The sequence below is a fragment of the Emydura macquarii genome, unplaced genomic scaffold (assembly GCF_026122565.2).
Source record: "Emydura macquarii macquarii isolate MOO-44397 ecotype Brisbane River unplaced genomic scaffold, CSIRO-AGI_Emac_v2 contig_2432, whole genome shotgun sequence".
NCBI lineage: Eukaryota > Metazoa > Chordata > Testudines > Chelidae > Emydura > Emydura macquarii.
Window position 1 is genome coordinate 2,705,078 of NW_027132569.1, and position 8,112 is coordinate 2,713,189.

Consider the following 8,112-nt stretch of genomic DNA (forward strand, 5'->3'; position numbering starts at 1 on the left):
GAATGAACAGGGCAACTGTGAGTGATCCAATCCCAACCATCCAGTCCTAGCTTCTGGCAGTTGAACTTTAGGGACACCCAGAGCATGGAGTCGAGTCCCTGACCCTCTTGACTAATAGCCATTTGATGGACCTATCCCCCATGAACTTATCTAATTCTTTTTAAACCCAATTATACTTTTGGCCTTCACAACATCCCATGACAATGAGTTCCACAGGTTGTTGCATAGCGTCAAGTAGTTCTTTTTATTTGTTTTAAACCTGTTGCCTGTTAATTTCATCGGGTGACCGCTAGTTCTTGTGTTATGTTAAAGGATAAACAGAACTTTCCTAGTCACTTTCTCCACACCATTCATGATTTTATAGACTTCTATCATAACCTCCATTACTCATCTCTTTTCTAAGATGAACAGTCCCAGTTTTCTTAATCTATCCTTATATGGGAGCTGTTCCATACCCCTAATCATTTTCATTGGCTTTCTTGGCACCTTTTCCAATTCTAATGCATCTTTTTTGAAGTGGGGTGACCAGAACTGCACACAGTATTCAAGGTGTGGGCATACCATGGATTTATATAGAGGCATTATGATATTTTCTATTTTATCATCTATCCCTTTCCTAATGGTTTCTAATATTGTTAGATTTTGACAGTCACTGCACATTGAGCAGATGTTTTCAGAGAGCTATCCACAATGATTCAGAGATCTTTCATAGTGGTAACAGTTAATTTAGACCCCATCATTTTGTATGTATAGTTGGGATTATATCTTCCAAAGTGCATTACTTTGCACTTATCAAGTCTGAATTTTATCTGCCATTTTGTCACTCAGTTTTGTGAGAACCCTTTAATTCTTCTTAGTCAGATTTGGAATTAAGTATCTTGAATAATTTTGCATCATTTGCAAATTTTCCCATTTCACTATTCATCCCCTTTCCAGATCATTTTGAATATGAACAGCACAAGGCCAAGTACAGATCCTTAGGGGACCCCTATTTACCTCTCTCCATTGTGAAAACTGCCCACTTATTCCTACCCTCTGCTTCCTGTCTTTTTAATCAGTTACTGATCCATGAGAGAACCTTCCCTCTTACCATGACTGCTTGGTTTGCTTAAGAGTTTCTGATGAGGAACCTTTTTCAAAGGCTTTCTGAAAGTCCAAGTACACTACAGCAGTTGAATCACACTGGTCCACAGGCTTGTTGACACCTCAAAGAATTCTAATAGATTGGTAGGGCATGTTTATAAAAGCCATGTTGTCTCTTCCTCAAAATATCATGTTCATATGTGCATCTGATAATTTTGTTCTTTAGTATATTTCTACCAATTTTCCTGGTACAGAAATTAGGTTTACTGGCTTGTAATTGCCAGGATCATTTCTGGATCCTTTAAAAAAAAAAAAAAAAAAAAAAAGGAAACAAAAAAAACAGAAAAACTCAGCATTAAATTAGCTATCCGCCAGTCATCTGCTCCAGAAGCTGATTTAAACAACAGGTTACATACCAGAGATTAGAAGTTCTGCAATTTCACACTGGAGTTCCTTCAGCATTCTTGGGTGAATACCATCTGGTCCTAGTAACTTATTACTGTTTAATTTATCAATTTGTTCCAATCTTTCAATTTACAGCTAGTCAGAAAATAGAACTAACTTGGTAAAACAAAACTGAATTGGCCTGAACAAAACCTATTTGACTGTGTAATAGAACTAAAATTTAAAATGACGTCTTACTGAAAAGAGACAGAGCCCAAACCAGATTTTTAGCATGCCTGGCAAAAACTAAACAAAAAAAACCAAACCTCACCGTCACACCAACCTTGATTACATTCTGTCAGTATTTAAACAAGTACTATTCTCCCCAATTGAAATTTAGGCACAGGCGCTCTCTCTCTCTCTCTCTCTCTCAGAGCAAGCATTTTCATATGAAAATTTAAAATGGAATTTGTGTGATCTAGACTTGGGTGCAGTTATAGTACCACCTAGTGGAAGATATGAGAAATGCTACTGCCCTCATTCAGCTCCACCAGATGAAATTCATATTTACATCCTTTCTGTGAATCAGTTTTGCTCTATTTCACACATACACACCTTGTCTCCACTGCATTTTAGGTCACTGGTGGCGATGCGTTGGTAAAAACCCCCAGCATAGACACGATTTGTGTATCAGTGCAGCTTACTCCTACCGTAAACTAGACTAAGCTCTTCCAGTACAAATTGTGCTGCACTGCTATATATTGTGTCTTTTCTAAGAGTCTATACCAGGGAAGAAACAACACTGGCAAAAACCCAGTGTAGACAAAGTCTATGAATTTATATTTGAGCTAGCATAAGTAGAATTCTAGGTGTTCCAGCCTTCCTCGCTGCTACCCCCCAGCACCCTTTTTAACAGTTTGGGGGCAAACCTTGCTCATCTGGGAAAAGACAACAGCTATCATCTGTGCCTATCATACTTCCCACCCATTGATGACCAGAACGTAGGATGAAAACCCAAGGTAAGGGACAAGCAAAGTCTGGCATAAATGATCTCTATAGCTTCATGATTCCACACACTGATGACTATTTGTAACAGTAAAAGTACACTAGCAGTCCACGGTCAGATTTTGATTGATCCCACATACTACATCTTTTTAAAATGTGCCCTTTTACAGAGATGTACGACTGTGTTGACTAACGACATTTCAGCAAAATAAGGAAGAACAACCATTCGTGTTCTCTCTCTAACAAGTCCCAAATAGCATAAGGTTATCTATATTTGTATTTCTAAGCCATTTTCCTCCTGGACACTACTGTGTTAGACCACCATATCTTAATACTACTAGTTATCCACAAACAAACAAAAAAAAAGTTTTAAAGTTTAACTCATCTCAGCCTGATAAGCTGAGACATCAGTATGGGGAAGCACGAACTACTAGAGCCCTTGCTATTACATACTAGTTTTGTGGATAACTAACATGTCAGTCTCCACAATGGTCAAACCAGCATCTTTCAGGAGCAGTGACTGGCTGAGATTCTGCAAATGAACAAATCCAATTATGAGCAGTAAACTGCCTTAAAACTGAAAACCACTCAAATGAAGATGGTTGGACAAGAAAAATTAACAGCATCTAGAGGCTGGCTACTAACACAGAATACAGCTGTGCAACAGAACTTTTTGGCATGGAGAAGATAATAGACATTTTATTGCACTGACATTATATTGGAGGTGTACTGCATTATACTGGAATAAAGCACGTACTAATGACGTTATCAGAGTAAGTAGTGTTCCTGAAAAAGCTAAGGGTTTTGAATGATGATAAATTGATAAAACTCACTTTCACAATACTTCACTCACCCACAGAGACAGAAATCAGATCACAGTTTTAGAACTGTGATTTCTCATTCTGCTGTGGTGGACTGCAGCAGTTTCTTCCTTGCTATAAAAATTGACAGCTGACCAGGCATAGTTCATGCCAGAATACTTTAAAATTCTAGCTTGCACAGGAGAGGAGTGACAGATACCATTTCTTCCACATAGCAGGAAAATAGAGTGGTTTCTGTGCCAACTGTGATTTTGCATACAAATATATGCATACAAACAGTAATTTCCCTACTGAAACAGTGATGGCTAAGGAGCTCATTAGACCTCTAATGTGATTTTCAATAAGTCTTGAAACACTGGGAAATTTCCAGAAGAGTGGAAGACAGCTAATGTTGTGCCAATATTTAAAAACGGCACAAGGGATGACCCAGGTAATTTTAGTCTGTCTTGCCTGGGATTAATACCAGGCAAGATAATAGAGAGAGGCTGATTCGGGACTCAATTGATAAAGAATTAAAGGACAATATAATAATTATAATCAACGTGTATAAGGAAAATAGATCATGTTAATCTGACATGATTTTTTTTTTTTTTATAAGTTTACAAGTTTGTTGAGAAAGGTAATAGTGTTGATGTAATATACTTAATTCTGTAAGGTTTTTTACTTGGTACTGCACAACTTCTTGATTAAAAACCATATAAAATAAATATGGCATACATTAAATGGATTAAAAACTGACTGAGGTCTCAAAAAGTAATTGTAAATAGTGAATCATCATCAAGCGCATGTGTTTCTACTGGAATCTCACAAAGATCAATCAGCTGGAAGAAAACAAAATAACCACTGATAAAGTTTGTAGGTAAAACAAAAATTGGGGGAATGTCAGATAGTGAAGCGGACAGGTCACTGAGAAGCTGGGTGCAACAAATTATATGCATTTAAATTAAATTAAAATTATATGTAAATGTGGGAACAAAAATTGCACGCCATCCTTGCAGGATGCGGGACTCAATCCTGGGAAGCAGTGACTCTGAAAAAGATTTGGGGATCAATGGAGATAATCAGCTGAACATGAGCTCCCACGGCAATGCTGTGGCCAAAAGGACTAATACCATCCTTGGAGGCATAAACAAGAGTATCTCAAGCAGGAGTAGAGAAGTTGTTTTACCTCTCCATTTGGCACTGGTGTGATCGCTGCTGGAATCCTGTGTCCAGTTATGGTTTCCACAATTCAAAAAGGATGTTGATCAATTGGAGAGGGTTCAGAAAAGCACCACAAGAATTATTATAAGGATTAGAAAATATGCTATACAGGGACAGACAAAGGAGCTCAATTTATTTACCTTAACAAAAAGGTAAAGGGGTGTCTACATGCAGCTACATGAGGAATAAATATTTGATAATGGGCTCTTCAACCTAGCAGACAGAGATATAACAAGATCCAAGGGCTGGAAGCTGAAGCCAGACAAATTCAGAATGGAAATAAGGCATCATTACCGTCACTGTTAAAAAATGAACTATTGGAACAAGATATGGTGTTGGTGGATTCTCCTTCACTGACTTTAAAAATCAAGACTGGATGTTTTTTCTGAAAGAGATGCTCTAAGAATTATTTTGGGGAAGTTTTATGGCCTGTTTATATAGGAGGTCAGACTGGAAACTAAACGATCACAATAGCTCCGCCCCTGCCTTGGCCTTGGAATCTATGCATCTAGATTGGTGTTTGGGTGTGCTTTTATGAGACTGAAGGAGATCTTTGTCGAAGGTAATATATACATGAAGTACACTCTACAGCCATTGCTGCTTGTTGTGTCATAATGTGTTATCTGAGAGGACAGCACTGCATGGAGCAATGGGATGCTGAGGCTGGACAATGCACATTTTCCCAGCCAACCGGGAGCTCACATTACTGATCATGCTATGCAGGTAAACATGAAAAGTGATACACTGTATATTTTGATCACACAAGTATTTAAAGTGAAAGGAGGAAGAGACCTCCATGTTTCTATGCATTGGCCTTCTTTTACGTCAATTGATGACATAATTTAGTTATTGCTGATGAACTAGAATGCTCGACTGACAAGTGTTTCCACAGATTAAAAATACTTTGTGTTCACTTTCCCTGTATATAGACTGCACACATTTGTCTTAAAAAGAGGGGGATGGGACGATGCGCACCTATGCCTGTGGTTTTCATCAGTCAGATTACTAGTGGTGATTGTTCTGGTCAGTGTCCTCACAGATTCCAAAGATATTTAAGATGGAGTAGTCTTGTGTTAGTCCCTCAACATTTTAGCCAGAATTTATTTTCTCTAGCAGTGATATATGCTGATGTGAAGTACGGTTGGCCTTAGATGTGTAATGGTGTCCTCTAACAGTATAACTACACAGCATTTCCAGGCCCAGGCTGCAGCCCAAGCTCTAGGACCCTGCAGAGTGGAAGGTCCTAGAGCCCAGGCTCCAGCCTGAGTCCACAGGTCTACAGCCCTGCAGCCTGAGCCCCATGAGCCAGTGTCGGCTGGCCCAGGCCAGCTGTGGGTTTTTCTTTGCTGTGTAGACATATCTTAAGTCTAATATTGTGGATGTTTCCCCTCTCAGCCACCCTAAAAATTGAAAGATAAAATGTCAGCCTTTTTCCTTTGATTATAAAAAAAATTGGTGTATAATGTGAGTGAGTGTTAAACAGTATATGCATATTGATACTGAGCCAAATTCTGTGCTGCCATACAACTCCCCCTTTGATTTCACTGTTTGGGATTTAAAGTAGTGCAAAATTTGGTGATGCCATGTATGTATTTTGTATTTTTGACACCAGCTCTTAAAACAGGATAGAATATAAGAAATTTGAGTCATTAAGTAGTGTATTAATCTTCATCTTATTTTTCTATTATTTCCATTTCTTTATTCCATTCTGCCATCCCCCACTTTCCATTTATATTCCATTTTCTGTTTATTCTTTCCCCTTTTATCATGTGTCGTTTCCACCTGCAACCCATCAACACCAGGAAATTAATCCTTCATTGACTATAGCAATCACCAATGGGTCTCTCCTCTCAACTGGTCTTGAAAATTTTCCTTTGTGCACATCTCCCTAATCACTTCCCCACTCTCTTCTGTCTCTATCTCCTTTATCGCCCCATCATTTACCTTCTTTTCAACTCCCCTCTAGCTCTCTATACTTCTTCTCCAATTCTCTTCCTCCTCTTTCCAGTTACCTTCTGGCTTTCATTTTCCCTCTCATATCTATTTCCCTCCCTCTTCTCCTGTCATCCTCCAAGTTATTTTTTTCTTCCTCCTCTTCTTTTCCCAGCAAAACCCAGTAAGGGCAGGAGATTCCAAGGGTCAGTGCTCTGACAGATATACTACTAGGAGCATGGTTTCTTCAGGACTGGCCACCTCACTCCTCCAAAGCTGTGCATCTGGATGTAACTCTAAAAAGTTGCTCCTTGCCATGATCCAACTCAACTCACCATCAGATTCTCCTGCTTCATTTGTCATTCTTCCTACCTTCCCTGCATAAAAATCTCTTCTTAGCTTGTCTGGCTACCATCAAGCAGGGACTCTTCTGTACTGGCCACCAATATTACTGGCATAGGGCCAGAATCATTGTGGGAGTGGCACTCTCACTCCCAGCTGTCAGCAGCAGGGAGCTGCCAACAGTTTGTTGCAGTATAAAAAAGGATGTTGGCTATCTCCCTGTAGGGAGCAGCTACTACTGCTGGGCTGTCACCATCTTGTAAGCACTGCATCTGCAGATGTTACAAACATACAGCTTGTAAGACAGCAGGGAAGACTAACTGCAAGGGGAACAGGTAAGGAGAGTACATGCTGGAGATTTTGATGCCTCTGTATGTGGTGCTACAGGCTATCACAAATTAGTCTTTCAAGGTCTAGGGTTGCCACCATGAGCCATGTCTTTATATTCAAGATCAGAGTGCTTGCAAACATTAATTTTACATTTATTAGGTGAGATTCAGGTACTTGCAAAGTTGCCATGGCAGCCATCACTTAGGCAGAATTTGGGCACTTCTGTGCTAATGCATAACAAGGAAGTAAGGGATAACAAAGGGAGTCTTGGATTCTGTCCTATTGAAAACAAGGAAACAAAATAGCCTATTTAAAAATGGACCTATTATTTCTAGAATAGGCAGTAAAAGAAATATTTTGAAGACTTTAGGAGGGCATTACAAATGCTAGAGCATTAAGAACATATGGATATTTATGCACTGATGGATGATATTTATGGGTAGGATTACTTCTTCATGGCTATTTTCTAGTTTGAGGGCAGCTCCTTTTTATTCTTGTCTAGATCAGTAAGATTATGGTTTTAACATGTCAGAAGGGCCTTCAAGCTTAGACAGGTACTTTATGTATTGTATAAATCCAAATAAATATAATACTTATTTTAAGCCTTAAATGTTTCATTACTGTAAAACTTTCAACAGTTAATATTAATAAGGGCAGGCCATTCTAAAGCCTCGTTTTTCACTTGTTCATAAATTCTCTTAACTTTGTCTTTTGGGTTGAAATTTCATGTTTGGACAGAGCCAAGGTATGCATTCTTTATTTTATTTTATTTTTAAGTGAGCATCATCTATTCAGCCATTTCTGAAGTAATCAAGCACAAAACATGCAATTCTTTGGGCATTCAAAAATAAAAAGTGTCAAATTTAATTGCATAGTTCAACTATTAAATGGGTAAGGAAAGAGTGACTTCCTGACTTTACTGCATAAAGTAAGGGATTGTGCAGTCACATTTAAGGGCAAACTACCATCTTTGGTTTTATGCCAAAAAGATGACACAATTTTGTTTCTGCAA